General features: G+C 44.4%; 1 protein-coding gene across 3 annotated transcripts in view; it reads left to right on the top strand.

The window, feature by feature from the left end:
• The window catches only part of Tshz2 (teashirt zinc finger homeobox 2), a 424,675-nt gene that overhangs the window by 1,067 nt on the left and 397,255 nt on the right, over nucleotides 1-26,353 (top strand). The window lies entirely within an intron of this gene.

Genomic DNA, 26,353 nt, shown 5'->3' with positions numbered 1-26,353 from the left:
ACCCACCCACTGAAAAATCAGCTTTCCACTTGATTGCTAGTTTTGATTTGACATTTGATTGATCACCTGTCATCTCACTGGCTTTGATCTATTCATTCTTGATATATATCAATAAATCACTCACCATGGTAACTCAGAGTGCCAGTGACGCAAGCCTTGCCCTCTATATTCAGAGCCAGACATGCACAATTATTATCTTGTTTGGCTTTTCATGTGGGCGTTTTATTTCTTTGTGTCCTTTAGTTGAATCAGGACTTTAGCAAAAAGTTTGTGTTGTTGGTTTTTTTTTTCTTTTTTTTCTTTCCTCTCTCTCTGTCTTTGCCCTTTGCTTTAGGCAGTAGTTGTTAAGGCTGGCCTTCTGTAAACCCACCCACATTTTATTCTGTTCCAGCTTGAGTAAAACACAGGGAGAAGTTCAGTGGAACACTTTGATAAACTTTGCAAAGTTACCCTTAGAAGAAATTCAAAGTTAGCTACAAATCTGGGGAAAATGGGTAGTTGTATCTGAACACGCTGAACAGCCAAGCTGGTTCTCCATCATGTTGCCTGATCCCAGCCTGAATGGGAATCCATGTGCTTTGCAATATCCACAGTTACCTTCCCTTCTGAGCCGCAGAACTGCTTCTGTAACATTTGTAGGTTGGTGTGAGTTGCCTGCGGAAATATCATTTATAAAGCTTTGCATGTTTTTCAGTTGTCTCCTTAAAAGCAAAATCATTAACTATGTGCACCACCATATGTATTTGGAACTTGCCTAGGCAGTGAGGTTTTCTTTCTGCAACTCTAGCTACCTCTTTTGAAAACAATAGCTCCCTTATTTTTAAAAACTTAGACTGCTTTGCAACCTGACAATGTGAGGGTGTGCAGTGGCCTTCGAGACTCGGGAAGAGTGAGCCTGCGCCGTCTAGTTCTGACAACACAAGTTTAAGTGTAGCTAGATGATTTGAGATAACGTCCTCATTGTTGTCCCGAAAGAGAACCCTGGGCTTCGGTCCAGCAAGAAGTGATACTGCCCTGAAAATTACTTTTTTTTTTTTTCCTCTTGTTGTTCCGGTAAAGGCCATCAACAACTAGGCAGTAATTTAAATTACCAGAATGACTGGACATGTCTCCTTTCCTAAGCTCATTACAAAAAGTGCATTGCTCAGAATTGCACCACTTTGATTATAATCATCGTCTGATCAATGAGGATCCAGGTGTACATAACCTAACACTGCATCACATTATTTAAATTAGATCCTTTCACTAAGCTGATATCTACTGGTGCTGGCTAGCCTATATATATTGTAGTATGTGTATGTGTGTGTGTATGTACACGCATGCACGTGTGGGTTAGAAACTTGTGACTGTAGTTTCGGTTTTCTGGTCTATTGTAATCCTAGTGATTTTATGTTTGTTTTCATGGCTCTCACTATTTTCACTGAAAGAAGTGGAAATCCTTTCAAGTTGAAAGGGAGTAATTCGTTTCGTACACAGGGAGGCCCCTCTTGTGGTATTTATTTGCTCACATATTAATACAGCAGAGAGTCTTTCATGCAATCTCTTCCCTTCGTCCGGGGTCATCCGCACCCTCCTCGGTTTCAGTGGCGGTGGCTACTCACAAGCAAAGTTAGTCACTTTGGGGTTCTTCAGCCAGGTAACATGCGGGGAAGGGGTAAAGGTGGCCAGGCTAACTTTTATCTCTGCTTAAAATTAAACACAATGCACAACTGTAAGTAATTACCCCCATGGACGGATGCTGAAAGCTTGATTTCTAGTTTGATTAATGAATAATGGAAGATACAAAAAGCTTGGAAGTGAATCAGAGCTGAGGCCCTCTTAGAGCTCTTTCTCCCAAGAACTGTTCGAGCCTATTAGATTCCTTTGCATTTATTTGCTTTAAGTGCCACGTTTCGAGGAATCCATTGCGGAACTTTCTAATAAAGCAGGTATCCAAATAGAACAAACAGGACAAGACAGTAAGGGATGGGGAATTTTAGTCTTTATTTGTTATATTCCTCCCCCTGCCGGGGGAGGGGAAGTGAGGTAGGCAATTCTCTTTAAGGAAACAGCTAAGTCAGAACATTTCCCTCTGAAATGTTATTCTTCCTGGCTTTCTAAAGCTATGCCATTATACTATACTATTACTTAGGGCAAGAAAAAAAAAGTTGAGAAATCCATCTGCAGTACCCCAGAGGTTCGTGTGTGTGCGGACGTGCTTGGCTCCCCTTCCTTGGATGTATTTCTCACTCACCATTAAAATGCACCCTCTTTCACCTGAAAGTATTGCAGGATTCAGTACCTGCATCTTTTCCCCCTATCCATTTTAGATAAGATAAAGAATATGGCAGAAAGGCAAAATAAAACAGAACCATGTTTTGATATTTTTTTTGTAGGTTGCAGAGTGCTTAAAAATGCAAAATCGTAGACAACCTTGAACCCTTCGATCCTTGACCATCCATCTCAGCCACCGTCCACATACATATGTGATACATATTTTATTTCACCACCCTGAGCTATTTTTTTTATATCAATGTCAGCCAATTGCAATAGTACACAAAATCTTTTGTGATCATGTGCATGTGAATACCTCACATGAACATAAGTTACAGGATTCTGCCTCTGCTAACCCCAAACAACAAGATGTTCCACATTCCCTTCTGGCAGACTTTCTGAAGCTTTCTGATAATTCAGATCTGTGGAGAGTCTTACAGGAAAGAACAGCTCCCTCAATTTATTTTGTTTATTTAATATGGAGATGAATAATGCAGATTTTGTTTTCATGAATGTCCTTGTGTGGCAGTAAACATTAGACTATTAGCAATCATTACTTAAAAGTTGCAATTTGCACCTTAATAGCACAGGTTATTTACGGGAAAACGTATTCAGCAGGGACAACACTGAACACTGCAGTAGGGTAGAAATGACCTGAGAGATCTCTCCCTCCACCTCGGGAGAGCGATGACTCTGGATTAATGGGTGAGCTCCCAGAAATCTCAACTAGCTGGGAGAGAGGGGACCGGCAGCACAGGGTGCAGTTGACCTTTAATTTGCTGGCAGGTGGGGCAGGGTTCAGGAGAACAGGAATCCGGATAGTATCCTGACCCTGACGTTCTCACTTTGCCTACACATCCTTCAGAGAGACAAGTTCATATTTTGAACATTTAAACGTCTCATGCTTTAGATCCCTTTGCTTATCCAAACAGTATGATTTTTAAGATAAGTGGGGGGAAAAAACAAACACATACACACACACATACAATAAAACCTCAGCGGCACAAACTATTTTGGTTGCTCTTGTTATTTAAGGTAGATCCCTGGAAAAGGAAGGACAGGTACCTAGAAACCGCTTTGTTACGCAGTGTTTTGGATTGAAATCGATTGCTTAAGTGGTCCTTTCCCCCTGGCCTCCTGATTTCCTTCTCCCACCCCTCACCTCACCCTGAAAGACCCAGATTGAATGGGACATCTCAAAAGCCCATTTGTTTTAGGCATTTATTGATTTCATTTTTAATCTGCCATATCAGGACATAATACATTAACCCTAATCAGCAGATTGCAAGTGACAGGGAGATCTCAGGGACACTAGGTAAGGGAGAGGGCTCTGGAAAACTTCTGGACAGTATAGTCTCTGAGGCTCGGGGGCTGGACATCGGATGCTACATTTGGGGAGGGTAGAACAGTCCTCAGAAATGTCTACGGCTCTTTTCCTGCCACCTTGTGCTTCTTTTTCTCTCCCGGTCACCTCGTTCCTCATGGCTACACCTGGGGAAGCTTCAGAGCCCACCGAGATTCTCCTTGGCATCTTGACCTGTGTCGCATTCTCCAACAGAGGTCTTAGGTTGTCCTTTCCTCCCTGCTGACTTCCCACTCACTTGAGGCAATATTTCCCCAGCTGGATAATACCTGGATTGGTCTGATTCTTCTCCCAGTGGCTTGGGAATCGGGCTCTCAAGTATCAGGTTTTAAAGGGGACTGAGCCGGGCATTATTTAAGGCCAATGAAATGATGCACTTCTGCTCATCCCTGCAGCTGAGCTTAGGAAAAGCAGCCAAGAAGAATAGCTAGGCCCTGTTCCTGTTTGTGCTGGGTCTGCAATTAGCTGACACGAGGTAAATGTCCAGAGTCAAGCTTCCTGTCTATCACTCTGTTTATGCTATCCTTTTTCTGTAGCAATGCTGTGGTTTGGGAAAACTCGGGCACCACCGTGAAGGCCAGGCTCCCGTCCACCCAGGTCCCCTTTTAAAAAAAAAAATGTGGAATTGCCTAACAAATTCTAGATTAAGACGAGGCATACACACAGTATCATTTTCGTTCGATGCAAAGTCAGTTGGAAATACATTAAACTAACAGTTAGAGGATGTCTTGCATGGCTTCCCTGAAGCAGCGCTTTTTCATTACATATTTAATTACAATCAAATTGAACGACTTTTAGAAAAAAAAATCACAGTGGTATTAAAAGAAGCTTGGCACACAAATAATTTTATTGCTTTGCAAGTTGAGCACACTGCTGTATTTTCATTTCTTCCAGAAAAATTTATTTTTATTTTCTAATGTTATGATAAATGCAGAATGTCTTTGACTACAGTTGGTAATCAGAGCAAGCTCAGATTCTACCTTCATGAATTCAGCTCACCCTAGAAGAGGGTTTTATAACCACTTCTCAGTAATTTGTAGTGATTTGTATTTTGTTTTAAAAAAAAATGTTTAAGTTTCACAAGTTCCATTTAAAGTTAGAAATTCTCACGTTCCTTTGAGTAAACTCTGGCAAACTGTTCTTCAGATCTGAAGGGGCCTCATCATTCTATCCACGTAAGAAATCACCTCCTTGAGAGAGCTGGCTTGATTACCTGGATATTGCAGGAAGAAAAACAGCACGTATTTACACACTTCTATCAGATGACACCTTTTATTAGATTTATCATTTCTTTTTTTTTTTTTTTCTTACGTCTGACTTTTTAGTTACTTGTTTTAGAAACTTTGTTTTCAGGGGGAGGTTATAGATAATGTGTTTCAAAATGGCTCTCAAGGCACACCAAGAGGTTTTTAAAAGAAATGGTAATAAAAATTAGAGACTTCAGAACCCCGCTGTCCCCTGCTGGACTCTGTCTGCAAACTGCTGGAGAGGCCCTTCTGCGGACTCCCTGTCCCCTTTACCTCCTACGTGAGGAGCGAGTGTCTGGAGCATGTGCCTGTCTGTTCAGTTGGTTCATTTTTGTTCTAGAAATGATCACGAGGGCATTGGACTCAGGTCTGTTCTGAGGACATTATGTACATACACAGGCACGCAGAAAAGAATACAAGATGCAAGTGGGAATTGCTGATATATTTGTTTCCAAAACAAACTCCACAGATGAAATGATTAAATAATTCGGAGGTATTTGAAAGTCATTAAAATGGCCATTTGGAATCTCCAATTGTTGCCTCTCTCAATCTTTTGCCTTATCTCCATAGGAAAAGATGTCCCCTGGGCATCCTCGAATATCCTGGGAGGCCAAAGTAATGCCTAAAATTATTTGAAATTTTAGAAATTAAAATTCAAAAGGCATAGCCAGATAATCCTATTATTAGTACATCAGTATTATTTAGCTATGCCTAACAACAGGGAAACGTACAATGCAAAAGTTTTAGAGATAATGAGCTTAGAGAAATTACAGAGGAAAAAAAAAATACCTGGATCATTTCTGAAAGCATGTGTCTTGAATTTTGCTCACCTGAATGAGAATTCCCTCACCACCTGTCTTACTTCAAACACAAAACAAAACAAAAAAAAAAATTAAATACTTATGTTCCTAGTCCCCCAACCTGAAATTGGATCTAATAAGCTCTCTCTGGATCCCCAAAAGATGATAATGTATAACTCTTAAAAATTAGTTTTAGATAACCAAAATGGACATGCGAACCCAAAGGAAACCTCCGAGAAGCTGACAGAGCTAGCTCAGGGTCCAAGATTGAAAACTTTGTTTCAGCAGGATAAGAAGAAAATAAGATTGCATTTTAACTACACATTTCCTCTTGGCAAATGAGGAGCGCTGAAGCAGGGAAGATTTTTAAGGAGCTTTTTAGCTCTTCTGCATCTCTCTCCAAAGACTAATTTAATTGAAAAGCTATAGTGTCCATTTATGCTAAAGGGAAGGTCTCGTGTTTGCACAAAGCTGCTAGACTCTAAGGTGGGTTAAAAAAGAGAGTGGGTTGGGGGGGAGAGAGAAAGCATTCTGCAGTTTCTGCTAGCAAAAAATCAAGATCGCTGAGCTTAATTAGTTGAGTGCTTTCAGAACTGAACGAATTCTCTGAACTCACCCCTGAGCTTTCTTCTTAAAGCCACATCTAAGCCATTTCTATGGAAATTATATAGTTTAGATATTAAGGTGGGCAGAACACAGTTATTGTTTTTAATGAAAATAGTTTCGAAGGGCAACATGAGATAAAAAGAGTTGGCAGCAGCCATTCTGCCTGTAATGAATTTGCAAAAAAAAAAAACTTTCATGTTGCTTGACTGGATCATGAAAAATCTGTGAAATCCGGGAATATGGGATAGACAAAAATAAGACAGGGGTCAAGGTTGTCTATAGGGTAAAAACCACTTGTGTAAGTGAGAACAACAGCATATAAATATTTCTATATAAAGTAAGCGTGAGACTTATTTTAAATCACTTCAATTTATCAGATCCTTGGAATTTTCTGTGTATTTAGGAGCCTTTCTCTTACACCCCAGGGAGATATGAATGTAGCTGCTGGGCTAGATGATGCTGCAGAACTAAATCTATTCCATGCGTTCGGTACCATTTGGTAGAGAAGAAATGCCAAAATGAAAAGCTGTAAGTGAGCTTTATATCAGAATTGCCTTCAGCTATTTTCCTTTATTAGAAAGTTGGGTACATTGCTTTGCGTGTCTTCTTGTTTTCCCCCTTGGGATTAGCTTTTAGATTGTGGCTGGAGCGGTGGAATGAGAAGAAGTGACTGGGGTTCTGGTTGCAGCTTTGCACCATCCCAGTAGGTAGCCCCGAGCAAGCTCTGAAGACGGGCCTCACGGGAGAGGAATGAGGAGCGCACATCTTGGAGTCAGGCTTGTCCAAGTTCAGGTCTCTAGGTTACTTCTCCTGGTTGACCAAATCAGCTTGGTCCACCCACTCCAATCCCTGCCTCTACTTTCTAATCTATAAAATGGAGCCAGTTATAGTTCTTCTTATGTCTCAGGTTTGTTGAAAGGGTTGTATGAGACTGGGCCTGAGAAAGTACTCAGAACCTGGTAGCTCCCATGTGGATATGCGGGAAAGTGTGTTTTTACTCTAAATAGCCAGACCTTGGAAAATTTATACCAGAAGGGAAATGAGCTACGCACCAATTATCATGGACCCAGGAGTCCAAGGAATGGAAAGAAATCAGGCAGGGGTGCATTTGGATTTTTAAAACTAGAAATACAATGGCCAAGTGATGTTGTAGCCCCTTGTCCTGAGGCAGGCTTATGCTGGGCTGTTTGGACCCCTGAAGCAGCTCAGAAACCTTTTTTCAGAAACAGGAATTACAGTGCTAGCTACACCATCTATGACAGCAGCCATGATACCTGCTGTGACGTGAGCACTCATGATATACCAGGCACTGTACCAAATGCTTTGTACATTGACCTATATTCAATTAAATAGCAATTACTTCTTGAGTTCCTACTATGTGCCAGGTCCTGCTCTATTAGCTGGGGCCCCCGGGGGGTGGATTGTATGGCTCTGATTCTTGGTGGACCTTGCCTTCCAGTTAAGGGAAGCCAAAGTACATACACGTAATTGTGTAAAGGAAAAGATAATTTTCATATAGAAAAATACTTTATGAGGACAATCATTTCATAACAACAAAATTATGAAAGCAGGTATTGGGACAGCCTAAGTGTGGATGGTCAGGGGAGGCCTCTCAGTGTTGGGGATGCCTGAGCTGAGTCTCATTCCTTATAGCATCCTATGCATACAAGCAGATGCAATCCCTGTTTTAGTGACAGGGATGTAGATAACCCGCAGGATAACTCATTCAATCAAGTTGGGTTTGAAACTCAGCTCTCCCTCTCTTCAAGGCCCAAGTTGCTCTTTTTTTGTGATTGTTTATCTGGAGTGGCCATGGCGATTTGCCAAGGAGGACCCTCTCGCCTTGTGTCTATTGTGATGTCTGCACTTGTGCCAGGATGTGGACCTACAGGTCAACTACTGTCATATATGCAAAAGGTTCATATATGGAATCATGTATTTGTGCATTCATGCCTTCATTCAGCAAACATGGATTGCACACCTACTATGCACCAGGCATCATCTTCAATGCTGAGGATATAGCAGTAGGAAAAAAAAAAAAAGAAAGAAAGATTTTCCTGCCCCCGACACAGTTAATATTCTTGTGAGGGAGACCAAAAATGCTAATGCACAAAAAAATTACACAATGATTTAATATATTTATTGAATGGTGCTAATTGCATTTCATAAAAGTAAACCAGAATTATTTGGCTTCCTAGAGAAAGAGCTGGGAGGATTTCCCCTTTAAATAGAGTAGTCAAGAGTGGAATTTCTCAAGTGGTGATTCCGTCAGGACTGAAAAAGTGAGAGTCCAGCCAACCACTGAGCTGGTAGAAGCATCCTGGGCAGAAGGAGCAACAGATACCAAGGTCCTGAGATCAGAACGGACTTGCTTGTCTGAGGAATGTCAAGGCCAGTGGAGCTGGCTGGGTGAAGATGGAGGAGAGTCCTGAGCAATGAGACAGGGGCAGAGTGCTGTTGGCCTTCTCCATTCCATTCTGGGTTGACGGGATTCCACTGTGGTTCCAGCAGGAGAGCAATCTGGCCGGGCTATTAGTGGAATATTTTTGCCTGCGTTCCAAGGTGCAGTGGACCTGGATCTGGGCATCCACCTGTTGTCCGACCAGCCCTCCAGGAACGGTGAATCAGATGCTTGGGATGGCTGTGGTGGAATCTTCAGATAAAAACACACTCCTGGCCTTCACAGAGAGACTGCTGCTGCTGGGGTGGGTGACTTTGATGAGGCCGGGAAAGGCAAGCCCAAGTGCTAATCTAACCTGGGACCCAGCTCAGCTCCTCCCACTCCCCCAGCCAGCTGTGTGCTTGGAGGTGGGGTCCGGAACTGTTGCACCTTGGTCTCCTCATCTGTCATGCAGGGATAAGGGTATTGTTCACCTCACATTCCTTTTGTGACAATTGGACAATGGGATGTGGATAAAGCCTGTGGTATGGCCTGGCATTCAAAAAGGGTCAGCTTTGTAAACAAATGTCTTTGTTCTTCCAATCTTCCACTGTGTGTGTGTTGGGGGTGGGGGGGCGATTCTTGCAGGAACTGGTAGAAATCTAGGTACCTGGCTGGGTTAGTCCTTGGTACCTGTGAGGCACCAAATAAAAATATCAAATATCAGGGTCTCTTTCACACATCTTAAATTTTTGACAGACCTCCATACCAGTCATGATCATCGGTGTACTTTGAATTTGTATCAGTTTAGAAAACACTAAGGACATTACTGATGTTAGTAATGAACTTGTGTTTTGTTCACCCTGACACCCACCCCAGCCTTCGGTAGGAGAGCAGGGGTGCCTCTTCACATGGGAAGCATTGCTTATTCACCTCACAGAAGTGCTTGCTGATCACGTGCATTTTAGACATAGACCCAGTTATGCCCAGATGGAGCCTGGGTCATAGCTGTTGTAGGTGAGGGACGGAGGGTCATGGCGTCTGACCGCTGAGGGTCAGCCTCTCCCCTCCTGTTCTTCAGGTGTCTCTGGCCCAGCCTGCAGGTTCTCCCAGCCTCCCAGGACCTGGCATCTCTGCCTGCTGCCCCACCTGGGGGTCTGTGCTTGTTCCCCAAGCCTAGGCAATAGTTGTTAAGCTACTGGGGAAGGTTACTGGCTGTTTTTTGTTAATGCCACCTTCTTCGCTTTCTAGTTGTGGCCTTCTGATGGACACAAGAGGAGGGGGAGCTGGCTGGCTGTCCATTGAGGTGCATCTTAGGACAGAGACATAGGGATCCTGGAGAGCACTTGGGAGGTTGCTGAAGGTCGGCTGTATCCCGGGTCCCCCGTGAATCAAACTGACAGAGCACCTGCCTTCTTGGAGCTTATATTTAGTGTGAGGACAAGTCAGGCGCCATCTAGCAGACAAATCCCACCCTATCATGAAGGAATTTGTAGGAAGAAAATTAAAAGAGGATAAAGGAGAAGGCAAGATGGGAATGTGTTGTTTCGGACAAGATGGTCCAAAAGTGTCCCTCGCTTAGAAGGACACTGGGTCTGGAGTAGAGCATTGAGAGAGAGGAGCAAGTGCCTGAGTGACGACAGGGCCAGGCCTGGCTCAAAGCAGGGAGCTGGAGCCTACTGAGAGCCAGAGGAGCAACCAGGAAGCTGGGGTGACAGAGCAAATGGGGCCACCATGGAACTGCAGTGAGGAAGAGCTGGGGGGGGGGGCACAGGAGCAGGCAGGTTTGCCTGGGTTCTTTGTAGCTGCTCGACTATTTACAGGGCATAGAGGATGCAAGCCTGTCCACTGCTCGGAGCCTTCTGCCTCCGCCAGTCAAAGCCAGATTGAGATGGAGACAGGACTGGTCTAAAGGGAGAGACCAGAATCGCAGGTGGAGGGTGAGTGAGAGGAATCTATAACGTAGTCTGTGCACAATCTGACTATATCGATTTTATTAGTATTTTCTCCAATTCTGTCTCATACTTTTCTAGTTGTACAAGTGCAGATCGTACTGAAAATGGTCAGTCTGCCATTTTATTTGTTTATTTATATATGACAGCGGGATGCATTACAATTCTTATTACACATAGAGAGCACAATTTTTCGTATCTCTGGTTGTATACATAGTATATTCACACCAATTCGTGTCTTCAAACCTGTACTTTGGATAACGATCATCACATAAAGCCAAAGGAAACAAGGAAAAGTGTGTGGACCTGCATTTATTGTAGAATTGATTGTGCAGGGAAAGAGGCCACCCTCTTTCCTGCGGTCCAACAGACAGTGCAAGCACCAGGTCAGGAGGCGGACATGGAGTCACATGGACAAGGGCTCCGTTTCTCTCCCTTGGGCCATTTCCTTGCCCATGACCTTAGGCATCTTTGCTTTCCTGGTGTTTCAAGGTTTCTCATTAGCAAAACAGACCTGATATAAGGACTCATCTCATTGGTTTTTTATGAGGATTAATTGAGATAAATCAGATAATACACTTAGCACAGTGCCCTGTACATGGTAAGTGGTCAATAAATTTGAGTCATTATATTAACAAGTTAATAATCCAATCCATGCCTTGATTTCCACATTGGTAAAATAATGCAATGAAAACTTCCTCTTTGAGTTGTTGGGAGAAGCAAAGTATTAATACCAGCAAAGCACTTGAAACGGGACCTTGTGCACAATAAAGTAGTCAATAAATGTAGAATGATTAAAATCATCACTGTGACGCCAGCCTTGTCAACCTTGAGGGACAAATGCTATATCTCGCTGCTTTGGATTCCACAAGTTCCAGCAGGTAGTTGGTGCTCAACAAATGCTGTTTGTAAGAGTAAAGGCGTGTAGCACATCAGGAGTGAAAGAGAAAAACCTAAGGAGATAAAGCTGTGTCTCTATGGAAAGGGTTACAGACCGCAAGCTCCAACCGTCTCCTTCGATGGAAACTTCTAATGGCTACCTCCCCTGCCCAAGTCTGCCAGTTTCCTGTAGCTTCCCACCCTTGACCATCTTTTAATCCAGAGTTGTCCCATTGAGGACTGTCATAACACGGATAACAGTTTTAAGATCATTGAGTTACAGAGTGAAAGTAAGGTCCCCTTTTCAATACCATTTCAGTTCTTCTGATCAAATTAAGAAGACAGTCTCTGTCTGGTGTTAGCCTGGTTTTAGAACCTCTCTTATGGCAGTTTAAAAAAAAAAAAAAAAAGTGGACCTGAGACTACGAAATTTGAGCAAGGTACAGTGTCCAGTGGAGAATGTGAACCAACCGTCTAGTCTGATTGCCCCGACATCTTTGTTTTAAGATAAAATCGATATCTAAATCAGTGAAACTGGGACTTGTTTTAAACAAATATGCAAAGACATTGATGTTGGTGTGGGGATGTGCCGCACACACCACGGGGAGGGTACAGAGGCCGTGTGGGAACCCAGTGGAACCAGGGGACCAGGGGACCAGGGATGGGCTAGAGCTGCCAGGTCCCACCACATCAAAACACTCTCCAAAGCCAGAGGTTTTTATTTAGACTTCAAAAAACTTTGAAAACTGGAAGGAAACTCCCCTCCCAGGACATCATAGGGAAACTGGAGAATCTTTACATCTCCCAGGAAACCCCCAAAATAGGGAGGGCCCAGGATAAATGTCTTGGCGCAGCAGCCGGAATGAGGCAGCAGTTCTCACTCTGTCCTGGGTGCCCTCGTCACTCAGAGAATGTGGGCAAATGCAGATTTGCAGATTCTCAAGAGGGTGTCTGGAGATTCTGATTGCATGGGCTGAGGGGGGGGGCATGGCTCCAGAGTCAGCCTGATCCACGTGGCTCTGAACTACAGGACACAGGAAGATACCTAGTGCGTTCTGCATTCAATTGGCCTCTCCCTCTGTCCCCATTCCCCTCTGTCTGCATCCCCGCCCCTCTCCCAAATGCCAGAGCACTCACATTTCACAAATTGGTTAATGAGTCCACTTTAACTTCCAGCTTTTCGTCAACAGACAAATGTACAAGTGGCTGCCCCTTTTCCTCACTCTCAACTGTGGCCGTCGCTTATGTTTTTAGAAATGGTGGGGACCAGTTTCCCTATTGTATTTCCACAGAGAAAGGCATCCGTGGATGCATTTTCTCTACCTGATCACAGCATCAAATATGAGAGCCCAGAGAATTCCTACCGTTGAGAAGGAGAAGGGCAAGCAGCCCCGCGGGTGCCTAGGAGGCTCTGCCAGCTTGAGGGTTGCCGGCTACCTGGGCCCCGCGTCAGTGGGACAAGAAGGAGACACCTGGAATCCCTCAGGTGTGGTCTTACCTGTTACACTTGGACTGTTCAGGCGCCTGTATAAAATGAGAGGCAGGAACTCTGGTTCTACCCTTTGGGACTTCTGCTTTCTCGTCTTTTACATATTTTTCTACACTTTCTTCGGTGATTCCTCCTCTTCTTCTTTCTTCCTTGATTCCATTTTTTTTCTTTCCTAATTTCTCCCAGCAACGGAACTTCCAAGTCCTTTCTGTCTACACTCAGATTGTCAGTGAATGTAATAAAAAATTGTGACGGTGACCGTGACGAAGATGATGCTGGTCGTAACTGCCATTGTTATAACGGCTGCTGCTTCCTGGCCTGTGTCATGGCTGTCCTGAAAGGACTAGCCTGGTTGCTGGCTAACGTTTACTAGGCACTGACTACATAAAAGGTGACTGCCCACCGTCTCCTGGGAGCTGGATACTAAGACACACAAGCTCTAGACAGAGTATGGAGACCCAGGTCTGCCTGTCCAGGTCCGTGGACACTATGCTCTACTGTGCAGCACTTAATGCTTAACCACGGAGTCACATTCACAAATACTGGTGGCCTAGTTGGGTACTGGGAGGCCAAGACTTGAGCTGAAAGTCAGTGTGTCAGTCAAGTGTGTGAACAAAGGTGGTGGTGGTGGGGGGAACAAATAAATTAAAAAGAGCATCCTGCCTTTTCAAATCCCCAAGCACCATCTTTCAAACTTGAAACTATGAAATTAAAAAAAAAAAAAATTGAACCTCTTGCATTTCTCACAGTGGCATTTTTGTAAATCGATTCCTGTTTTATTAAACAAATGTAGGAAAAAACCCACAACCCCCCCCACACACACAGCCCATCTGGGGTGGCTCAGTAGGATCTTGCTCACCCCGTCCTGCCGCGTCTCTGAGGACGTGTCCTGAAGGCAGACACTGCTCAGCTGTTCTCCATAAATCTCTTGTAGGCTCCATGGCTGTTCCTGGCCATCAAAATCCACAGAACACAAGAGATCCTGCCGCCCCGTTATTTATTTTAGCAAATGAAAAGCTCCCCTTGCAGATTTCCCCTTTAGAGTCCCTCTCAGTATTATGGCCGGGCTCTCTCGAGAAGTCTCTTCCTTAGAATTTGATTGTAGGTCACACTTAAATGAGTGCTCTGAACAATTGGCAGAAAAACAGATGACCAAGAAATTCCAGGGTTCCTAGCTCAGAGGGAGAATGCTGCTCAGGACAGAAATCACGATGGGATCTTTCTTGCAATGAATCAATGATTATTTTTAGTCATTGTTTGTTGGTCGTACGGTTTGTATTTTTTTTTTTTTTTACATTTTCATATGTTTACATTTTTATTTTTATTTTTTAATTTTTTTTGTACTGGGGCTTGAACATAAGGGCACTTAACCACTGAGCCACATTCCTAGTCCTTTTATATTTTTTTTTAAATTTTGAGACCTGAACTTGCTGAGTTGCTTAGGACCGCCTCTTTAAATTGCTGGAGCTGGCCTTGAACTTGCAGTCCTCCTGCCTCAGCTTCCCAAGCCACTGGGATCACAGGAGTGTACCACCATGCCTGGCACATTTTTACTTTTTATAGGTAAAATTCTAAAACAAATCTATGTAATAATACGAAGTTGGCAAACCATCTAGCCACCTGATTGGAGGTTTTCTCATGAGAAATCAAATGAAATTATCATCCAATTTTATTGTCTTTAACATTAATCTTTATTTGTACAGGGTAAAAATAGCCAATCAGGTGAAATAGAAGAGAGAAAGAGCTATCAAAAATATGATGAGCTCATTTTATGCATTTCATTTTATTTCAGATATCATGGAATTAAACTTAATGAAGTTAAGTCCTCTTTGAGCCTTAAACTTGAAATCTCTGTGCCTTGGTCCCTGTAAAGTAGACATAAGGAAATTTCCAAGCACTACTATGAGGATTTAAAAATTGATATTTACTAAATACTTGGAGCGATGCTTAATGGGTACCAGGAAGTCAACAAATACCGTTATTCCCCACTTTCTTCCCCAGAGACAGGCGCTAGTAAGAGTCTGGTGTGCATATTTTCCATTATTTATAATTTTACACACATGTGTATGTGCTTAGGAACAGCGCATTTTGACTTTTTATAAGTAAAATTCTATGTGTATGTTTGAGAATATTTATGTTAATAGCTTCACACTGTATTTTGCAAATTTGAAAAAAAATCTATTTGGAGCTGTATTCATTAACATTGGTAGGTAGAGGAGAGAGGATAAATTAAAAAATAAAAAAGTATATAACTTATTCCTGTTTATATGCTTTATAATACTCCATCACAAAATGTGTATTTTTTATTAATTTATCAGTTCTTCTGTAAATAGACACTTAGCACGTTTTAAATTTTTCACCAGTACACACAATCTTGTATTGAATAGTCTCAGAAATTTTATAATTGTCACATAAATAATTTATGTAGGGAAGAAGAGTTGTGAGAATTTTACTGTATTTAGTGAGGAAATCAGTTGAGAAAATAAACATTACTGAAACAGCGAATATTTCCCATTTTGAGCTTCCTGGAGCATTTACTGAGCTCCGTAGATCTCTCTAATCCAAAGTGTAGCTGGCTATCTGGCACCTGGTAGGTACTTGCTAAATACCTTCTTGAAGTAAGTGATTGAGCACAAACACAGTGATCACTAATCCCACAACCAGCGTGACTCAGCCGTCCACATTTTTTGAATCTCAAGTACATCAAGAAGATGTCAGTAGTCACCTTGGGGTGGGGCAGGGAACAGGGACCAAGAGGAAGAACAGCAAGAAGAGTGCGGACGAAGCGTGTCTGTCCTCAGGGTCTGCAGTGGGCTCCCTGGAGACCTGGGTGACCTCTGCTTCCGGAGTCTGAGTCCCGGGTTGGTGACTGTCCATGGATGGGTGGGGTGTGAAAGGAAGGGCACTGGGATTTTGTAAGTGTTTCAAGGTGAGTCATTACCATTAGTCAGCCCTTCCTCTTACCATCTTAAGTGGCTGAACCTGGGTTTGATGCAGATTGGCCACCTGGGCACTGGGGCACACTGCTGGGTCCCCGGGCGAGAAATCACACAGGCCCTAGGGAGAGAAAGGCCATGTGATTCCATGTGTTTTTAACAGGGAAGACCAGCATCGTCCTCAGAGCTGGGGTGTGTGCCTGTGTGGGTGTCTGTCACCCTCACATGAGAGTTGGTGAGATGGTGTGCATGTGTGTGTGTGTGTGTGTGTGCGTGCACGTGTGCACACACACACCCTGTGGGTCTGTCGTGCATGGTAGGAGCTGCGAACGTGTTGCCGTGCGAGCTTCCTGTTCTGCAGGGATAGGTGTGTCTCGGCAGGTAGTGTGTGTGTCTCTGGGGGCCTATTATCACCTGAGCTTTTATTTTAGAGGAGTTGTATGTTTGCAAGGGACCCAGTAGGTGCCTGTTCTTGCCACGGATGAGCTGCTAACAAAACAGAGCTCTGCAGGACTTTCCCCAGGAACGGGAAGCCAATGTTGCAATGACTTCTCTAGGGTGTCCCTAGGGGCCACACCCAACCCTCCTAGTGATGGCTCAGGGTGGGAGGAAAACACAGGCTACTCGCTGCTCAGGGCTAGCAGCACTAGACGGGAAATGTATGGGGCAGATGGCTGGGCGAGCAGGCTCCACACCCTACTGTGATTTCATTTGCGGGTCCGTCCTCCTCCCCAGACTGCGTGTTGCATCATGTCAGAGGATGATCTTACCATGTCGTCTCTGGTACCTTGAACACAAGGTGTGTTTTGGTTGAATATGTGAATGACAGAATGAGTGAATGAACGAGCACATGGCCGCAGTTCCTGGAGCCTCTAGAATATTCCACAACCCAGCTTGCTCATGCCCACAGGGTGAACAGAGCAGACTCTGCGCCTTGTTGTGGAGTGGGTAAACGAGAACCTGTACGCTGCACACGTGAACATGTGCTTATCTCAGAAGCAGGCTAGCAATCGCCAGAAAGCAAGCTCCCTGGTGGGGTTTTTATCCTTCCTCTGTGGCTCCCCCAGGAGCACCTCCTCTGTTGTCCCTTTGGTTTAATTATTGTTCTTTAAGATCATTGTGGCAGCCCCTCTGTTTACTGTCAAACTGCAGCCGTAAATGCAGGAATAAAAAAATAAAATAAAATAAAAAAAAGAGGAAGGGAAGAATTCTTTGTAATCCAGGTACAAGAATTTCCCCAAAGATATTTTTTTCTTGAAGAGAGGTGAAAGGAAGGTGGAAAAGTTGGGGGAATGAGTTTTTAAAACTTGCCAAACACATAAACCAACAGAATTGTGTTGCTGCTTCCATAAATGTTTAATAAGTTTTATCATCTTGTGACTAAGGTTAAACAAATGTGAGTCCTTTGAGGAATTATTTACTGGAAGCAAAGTTATAGCGTCAACATCTGTGTTTCCAATCACTTAGATGAGGAATAGATCAAATAAATCATGAGCAAGTTCCACAAAATAACTTCTATATTATCATCGCCAGAGAAGAATAATGTAAGTAACTCTTTTAGTTGCCCTTTCTATTAGAATTTAGATTTTTAATTTTTGCATTAGGGCTCTCTCTCTCCCCCGCCCCCCTCTCTTATTTATTCCATTATCTTCAAAGAATAAGTCTTCACTTTTTTTCCCCCCGGTGGAACTTACCATAAAAACATCCACAATGGAAGGACTTAGAAATTTCTCTCAGGGAATCTGGTTATTTCAGCCAACATTCTCATTTGGGAATGGGCTAAAAGTTCCAATATATAACATCCATATAATTTAACCTCATAAATTTATTTTTTTCACAATGATGTCATGGGGAGAGTGACCTGGAGTTTGTAAACGTTCCCTGCTTACCACGTTCCCCCGGGCAGCATAACATTCTAGACAGTGTTTTATGTGCCCTGATTAAAATATAACGTATTCTTGCATTTCCTGTGGACTGACCTGTTAGTACTCTCAGCAGATGTTTAAGGAACAAGGAGATGGTTTCCAATGTGGAGCAATGTACTGTGGGAGTTTTTGTTTTTTTTTTTTTAAACCGTGATCTGATTTTCATTTTAGATGGTCAGATGGCAGCGCTCCGAGCTCCCACGCCACAGAAGTTTTGTACTTTGCTTTAACTTTTGAATCCCCCACTGCACTCCGACAAATAAAATAAATAGAAACACTTGTTTGTAACTCCAGTTTGAATTTTCAGGCGCATACTTTAAACTGCTATCCTGCAGAGGAGAGAAGGAGACCGGGAAGAGTGAATGGGGAGTCCCTCCAAGAGAAGGCAGTAGTAATGGAAACTTACGAGCTTCTTTATTAGAAGAAAAAAAATTAATGGAAATGTGAGGAAGAGCTTCCTATAGTTTCTCAATCATGACAACAACAGCTGCGGCACATCATGCACTGAGCAAACCAATTTGTGGATTGAGATGTTTTAATTTTCTGTGAGAGAAACACATGGCAGAAATCAAAGGCAGCCCTTGACTTCCAGAGGCACAGAGGAAAGTGGGCGGTCAAGGGCTTGAGTTTGAAGCTTGCTGGGCTCAAGGTGGTGCTCTGTGTAGATCTTCCAGGGTACGAATCTCATTCCAAGGATCAGAGGAGAAGACTTGGAAACTATGAGAGGGAGGGAAGAGTGAGTGGATGGAATCAGTGGAGGATGAATTCCCTGAAGAGAGTGTGTGTGTGTGTTTCAGAGTCATCCTTCTATTTATTCAACGGAGATTTCTTAATTTCTATAATTTTTCATGGTCCTGTGCTGTGTGCCAGGGCTATAGGACAGGCAAGGCCCAACTCCTCTCTTCAGAGTTTAGCAGTGGAGTGCCTAGAATAAAGCCAGGCACCAGGGGAGGACTCAGGGGATGCTGGGTGGATTGAGGATGAATGGATGGATGGATGGATGGATGGATGGATAAATGGACAGACGGACAGATAGATGGATGGAAGGATGAATACATGGCAAGATGGATGGAAGGAGGGATGGATGGATAGTTGGATGGATAGATGGATACATAGCAGGATAGATGGCAGGATGGATGGAGGGATGGACAGACATATGGTAGGGTGGGTGGGTGGATGGATGATAGATGGATGGATGGACACATGTCAGGGTAGGTGGATGGATGGATGGATGGACATATGGTAGGGTAGGTGGATGGATGGATGGATGGACATATGGTAGGATAGGTGGATGGATGGATGGATGGATGGATGGCAGCTGGCTGGATAAAGGATGGATTAGATGGCAGGCTGGATGGATGACTGGCTGAATGGAAAGATGAAAGAATCAATGAGTAAGGGAAGATGATCCATGGCTTTCCAGGAACGGGGGCTCATTTATATGTCTGTTTCCTGGTCTAAGTCCTGATTTCCAGGGTCAACTCTGGTGAGTAATAATGTGCAATGAAGCTCTCCTCATTTGCCTGGTTGGCCTGAGTCTTTTTCACTTCTCACTGCAAGTCCTAGGGGGGGGGCCTCTGTGTTTCTCTGTGCCTTTCTTCCCTCTCCTTTACTCTTGCAAACAGTCCTCATCAGATGTGCCCACATTTCCTGAAAGTCCACTCTATGCCAGGCACTGTTCCAGATGCCTTAGTGCACCTGAGCTCATCCGACCCTCCTCCCTATTGGGAAAGTATGATCTGATATTCCAGATAAGGAAAAACTGAGGCTTAGGTCTCCTATGTTATGTGCTCATACAGTACACACAGATGGGGCCAACATTTAAGGCCAAGTGTGTCCAACTCCAAAGCCACACTTTAGAAGCCTGGGTAAACCCCGTGGTAGCCTACAACAAACTGTACATCTTCCAAGTGACTCAGTGGAGCTCTGGATCCAGCAACTGTGCAGAAAGACCTGGGACGGGCGGACACTCTCTTTCTTTCCTTCCACGTCAGAATCTCCGCACGTGCTGGTGACAGTGTCCACTGGCAGCATTGTCTATGTGGCTTAGTGGCCTTCTTCCAGGAACCCCAGCACATTTTCTGGGGGTTACATCCACTCACATAGTTCTGCACAACTCCCATAACCAGTGAGTGGCCTCTGATCCACCCACCTCGGCACAGAATGCATCCAGGACCTCAGCTCTGTTGACGGCCAAAGCAAAATCAAGCTGGCATTTGCAGCAGGAGGGGTTGGATACCGGGCTTTATACTGCCTGCTCTGTAGGGTTAGCATCAAGGGGCTTGGAGCCAGTCAGACTGGGGTTCAAATCCAGGTTGTTATTGATTTTCTGTCTGACTTTAGACAAGCTATTTAACCTTTTCAGCACTAGTTTCTTCACTTAAAAAATCCCTACGAGGTCATGATGTCGCCCTGTGGTTTATACAGGTTATGTCTGTGGTATGCATTGTGTGCCTGGCACATAGCAAGTGCTCAATAAATGTTAACGGAGAGTTCATGGTGGTGAGTCGAAACTAGCTTAAGGACCCTTAGAACAGCAGTGTGTGATGTCCTTGAGAAGGAGATGTGTCCTTTTGAGATCTTTGTTTATGATTTTGTGCATACGATTAATAAACCAGCTTATGGGGAGGGAGTGGAAAATGTAGGTCCCCAAATAAGTCAACAGGATCCAAAGAAACACAATCCAAGTCTAGCTTACCGTGGCTCCTTTTTTCTTAGGGCCAAAAGTTCTTCCCAACTTTCATTTCCTTTCAGGTTTTGATATATTTATTAATTAGGCAAAATGGGAATTGACGAGCCTGAAATGATAAAGATGCTCATGACTTAAAAAAATGTTTTCGTGTGTCAGGAGGGAAGGATGCTGCGAGGTTGAGCGGGAGAGAAATGACGGTGTCAGAGTCAGGCGGCGGGTGGGGGGAAGCCGGTGGGAAGGCTGGGGTCGTCTGCTTGCTCTCTGGACCTGGAATTGTTCAGAGACCAACCGGTCGGATGGCAGTTTGCTCTTTTGGGCCAACGCACACACCAACACACCTGTGCATTTGCAGCGTAAAGAGGCTGGTTTTCTTGCAGTTTATTCTGCAGGGTGGTGTTTCCAGGCTGCTCATGCCTGTGAGGGAAGTGAAGTGCTCGTGTGTGTGTGTGTGTGTGTGTGTGTGTGTGTGACACTTCCTGTAACATGCATGTGCTCATGGCTGAAGTCTGTGTTTCTCTGAAGCCATGTGCCCTGGCCACTGTTATAGCCCAGTGCATGTGTAAGGCCCTGTCCAAGCCGCTCCCGGTGAGCAGCTCCCCTCTCATTGTGTTATACAAGCTGCTGGAAAAGGTAATTATGGTTAATAGAAGCCACTTTGATTTAAAGTTGCAGAGGTGAGTAATTAAATGGAGCTGTGAGCAGAGGGGGTGGCATGCAACCTTCGTTTGGGGACACTTGTCAAGAGTGGCTGGGACTGCTCTCAAGGGCAGTGTTCCGTGGCCCCATCCCTTTCACCCAGGTGGCCTTAGAAGGCCTTGGGGACCTGGGAGGGGTGCGCTGGAGGCTGTGTGTCAGCAGCTGCCTTTGTTACCTGTCCTCCTAAATGTCACTGGAGGAGAGCCTGCAGCCACTTTTGTCACCCTGCCTCTGCGCCCACTTTCCTGCCTAAACTCACCACTGCTCTGCCCACTGGCTCGTCCCAGGTTCCTCTGGAGCATCTCAATCCCACCGTGGCCAGCTCTCTGGGGGGACTGCAGTCCTGAGATTCCTAACCTGGGTCTCAGCTTAAGACATCAACAGCCAAAGCACACCAGTTCCCTCATCCTGGAGCCATCGACTCTGAGATGCATTAGCGTTTGTAAGATTTCATTTCAATCTCCTGTGTGGCCATCATTGCTTTTCAAAGATTACCTGGACACGTGTGTGTGTGTGTGTGTGTGTGTGTGTGTGTGTTTTCTCTTTAGAAAGCCTAGGCTGATTTTTTTAAAAAAGAAGAATGTGGGTGTATGGGGCTATGTCCCCACTGCCTTCCAGAGCTTCTAAGTTGCAATCACCAAGCAAAGGAGTTCCCACTGGGCAAGGGCACCTGTTCAAGGCCACGTCACCTAGCATTGGGGTTGAGTCAAATGTGGGCAAATAAAGTCAACAGCAGCAACCAAGAAGGAGCAGTAACTTCAACTGTTTCCCCCCCACCCCATGGGTGTGTGTGTGTGTCTGTCTGTCTGTCTGTCTTCCAAAGAATTCCGGAGCTCCAGGCAGAGGATTTTCCTTCATGATAACTGCAAGACAGGTTCCTTAAATCCAGAGAGGCCTTAGGAAAATCCCTTTGGACCTTAGTTCAGAGAGATGGCCTTAAAACCTTCCTCTCCCAAACTCAGTCCGTGGACCAGCAGCCTTAACACCTGGGAGCTTGTTAGAAGTGCAAACTCTCAGGCCCACCCAGACGTGGAACCAGAATCTTCATCTTAGCAAGACGTCCAAGTGATTTGGGAACATACTGGGATTGGACAAGGACCAGCCTCGCCCTGACCCCTCGGCTCTGCCCACCTGCTGGGGTGAAATCTCACAGTCCCAGTGCTGACCTTGGCCTTCTTCCTGTTCTCATTCCATGTCCAGCTCTGGCCTCCTTCTCCTCTAATGGATATCTTCACATGGTCCAAATCTGGGCCCAAGTGGCACTTGCTCAGGGAAACCTCCTCTGACCCTTGAGATTGCATGTCAAGTTCTCCTCTGGCCCCGACATAGGCCTGAAAGCCCCACAGACCTCGCTGCCTTGGTGTGTTCAGGGCTGCACTGTGTGACTCTTGGCTTTGCTGATTCTCATCCGTCATCAACTCCACGCTGACTATAAGTTTCATGAGGGCAGGAGCTGAGCCTGGTTTATTACCCCAAGTCCAAGACCCTAGCACAGTGTCCAGTACATGTCAAGCCAAAGCTCTATAAATATTTTTCCAGGAAGCAGATGCAAATTGTCAGACCCCGTCATTAGGATGTCATAGGCACATTGCTGCCTGCTCAGTTTCTCTCTCTGGACATGTTCAGAGAATTTCTAGAACTGTTTTCTATTTATGTAATTCCAGGTAATGAGGGAACCAATACACAGAACTACTACCTTGGAAGCATTTTATGCACATTGGAATAGATCCCGTTTAATCCTTACGGTGTTTTGTAAATTGTAGAAAGGAATGAACAGAGGCTGAAACCCATGGTTTCAGACCAAATGGCTGGGAGGGCAGCCACACTGCTCTCTTGATTGCCGCTTCCAAGATCGAGGAGGCTGGGACTCTGGCCCTGCACCGTGTGGGCCAGAAGGTGACCCCTGCAGGTGCATGGCTCCCTGCTCCTGCTTCCATTAGCACAGGTCTTGGCTCAGCTCATGGCCTGGGTCCAAGCACGGGGTAACAAAGGGAGGGAGGCCAGGAAGGGAGGCTGTAGTGTCGGAGGGCCACTGCCTCCTTGTACATTTCTAGCACTTAGGTCAAGATCTGGTTCTTAATAGCTCCTCAGTGAATGCTGGTTGACGACTGACTGACAAATGGAATCCAATACTCACAAAGAGGGCAAGAACCACCTGTGACCATATATCAGGGCATGAAAACAGCCCTTCTGGGGTTTGGGGTTGATTGTGTCATTATTAGATCATGCTTTCTCTGAGCCACAGGTTTATGGTTGGTTGTAATCATCAGATTTGCCTCTAGTACTTAAAAAAAAAAAATCCACAAGTGTTCAGCTTATTCCTTGGACAAATTTTAGAATCAGAATTTCTGGGAAATGGACAACTCAGTATGTTTAAAAGTGATTCCACACTGGAGTCCAAGTGTTTGGAAGGCTGGGATGTCCTGCTTTGATCACATGAAGGAGTAACACTGTCTCCCATTTGTTGCAAACCTACTGTGTGCTGGGCAGAGTGCTTGGGCCAGCCAGACCCTCAAGAGAGAAGATGGTGGTGAGGAATCTGGTGATGGACTCAGGTGGATCCTTAGGGTTCTGTGCCAGGTGGTGTATGGACCACCTAACCACTCCTCCCAGCCCTCCTGTGAGAGGGTCTTATCGTGTCCACTGGCTGTTTGAGAAATTTCAGAGAAGGGTCAAATAAACATTGGTTTTGCGATTTCAATCAGGGACTATGGCCCCTGAGCCCTCATTCAGCTTACCACCTGTTTTCATAAGACCTGTGACCTGGACTGGCTTTTTTTTTTTTTTTTTTTTAAGGGATTAGGAGAAAGTATTAAAATGTGTTTTCTCTTTTTCACATAACATCCTTGATTTTTACCTTTTGGTCTGCAAAGCCTAAAATATTGACTACTTGGTCCTTTACAGAAAAAGGTTTACTAGTCCCTAATCTGCGGGATCATTTCCAAACTTGTTCTATGCATAAGAATCATATGCAAGATAATTTTAAGCGGTATAAGCATGAGTGGCTTAATAGTCATGATTTTAATTTGTTGTGCATTTGAAGGGGAAAGTATAACTAATACAATAAATCCATGATTTCATGGATGTTATTGCTGAATACGATTTAAAGAAAAAATTAAATGAGTTCATTTGAAATCAATTTTTATAAATAAGTAAATAATAGTGCAGGTAACTGTTAAACAAAAATCAAGGAGATGATAGAGAAAGGGAAAACATTGGATAATAGGGACAGAAAGTGGGACTTATAGAAAGAAGAGAAAATAAAGGAAGAATGTCACTTGGATGAGAAAAGATAGGAGGTGAGAGATGACCATAGCTCCTTCTATTGTAATATCCGGGGATGCAGTGTTTCTTAGGACCCGGAGTTTTGAGGACCTCTTGCTCTCTGGAGGTCTGGGCCAGCCCAATGGTTCCATGCAGCGTTTCCCTGGGAGATAGGGACACAAGCTGGGGGCTGTTGAGATCTTTCAGGGTCTGGGCGCCGTCCCCTGCACTGCCTTCTGCTGACTTAGAGAGACAGATGAGCGGCCTCAGACGGGTTCAGAGGTTTGGTGGGGGAATCTCAGAGGCACTCCGGTTCAGCCCGCAGTGGAAAGGGGGGACAGCGATCTGATAATTACTGTTGCTATTTTGAGACACAAATAGCAGCAACGGAGAAAACGTGGTGAAAAAAATCACATTAAGACAACCCAGAGGGAACAACAGGAACCACTTGAACCCCAGGGAGGCCAGCTCTCGGTTTGCTACGCCCTGGCTGTGTGAGTGTGTGAGTGTGTGTGTGTGTGTGTGTGTGTGTGTGTGTGTGTGTGTGTGTTTGGGGGATGTGCTGATATTTTTTAATGCAGAATATTTTGTCCTTTGCCGCTGAAGCTTTAGTTCAGCAGCTTCAAGACAAACAGGAAAGTCTGTGTTATTCTTTACAGGAACACATCAAAGGTGGTTTCTGGCAGCAGTCAAAATGTCTATCAAGGAAGGGGAAAGGATTGTGAGGTATTCATGACCCGTTTGAAAAACGAGTGTTAAAAACACGTTCAAGAAGGAATAATGTTTGTCAGGAGATGAAAGGAAAACAGTACAGGGGAAGGCTCCTGGCTTTGTCCAGGCCTAATGTGATCGTTTCCCACCATTTCTGGCTGGTTCCAGAATGGTGGGGGGTGGGGGGGGCAAAAAAAAAAATCACCCATCTCGTTTATCATCCTCCAGGGGAGCTGGACTTTGCTCGTTGAAACTTTTTTCTTTTGCCCCAGACTAAATAGAGCCCCAACTTATCTTCTGTTTCATTTTGAAAGAAAAAGAGGCCAAACAGGCACAAGTACAACAGTTGTTTAAAAGTGGGTGACATTTCACAAAGGTTTCACATTACGTAGGCTTTCCCTATCGGGTTTCATAAACAGAGTATCATTGTTTGATAGGGATAGAGCTGTGGTTTTGAGACAGCTTGTCCAGAGAAGAGTTCCTGAGCTTCTTGGATGACATTTCCCTGCTTTGATGGAGAATGGACTAAATAATATCACTGTGACCCTTTTATGGAGCTTTAAAGGAATTATGCAAAGCAAACGGAAGTTGTCAACACTGTCCCAGGTCTATTGTGCGGCACAAGCCAATCCAGGCAGGAAGAGCTAAGATGGCTTTTCTCACCTGAACTCTCCTTGCTTCACTGTGCGGCAGCTGAGAGCCAGAATTTATTGGGCACTTACTAAGTACCACGTGCTTTGGGTGAATTTTTTGCATGTGAATTCCCTCCCCAGGAAAGGAACTTAATGATGTCCACATTAAAGAAGGTAACTCCAGGCTGGCTGATAATCACCTTTAGCTGCCCAGTCAGAAGTGCCTGGCTCCCAAACCCACGCTTTTTTTTTTTTTTTTTTTTAAGAGAGAGAGATAGGGAGGAGGGAAAGAATTTTTTTTTAATATTTATTTTTTAGTTTTCGGCGGACACAATATCTTTGTTTGTATGTGGTGCTGAGGATCGAACCCAGGCCGCACGCATGCCAGGTGAGCGCGCTACCGCTTGAGCCACATCCCCAGCCCAAACCCACGCTTTTAACAACAAGGATTTCACTCTGAGCATGTACCACACTTGACAGAGGGCCCATCAGGCTAGAGAAAACCAATCAGGATCCAGAACAGAAACA

Source organism: Ictidomys tridecemlineatus, chromosome 5 (genome assembly GCF_052094955.1).
Source record: "Ictidomys tridecemlineatus isolate mIctTri1 chromosome 5, mIctTri1.hap1, whole genome shotgun sequence".
NCBI lineage: Eukaryota > Metazoa > Chordata > Mammalia > Rodentia > Sciuridae > Ictidomys > Ictidomys tridecemlineatus.
Note: the sequence above shows the minus strand (reverse complement) of the source record. Positions and strands in the feature narration are given on the sequence as shown.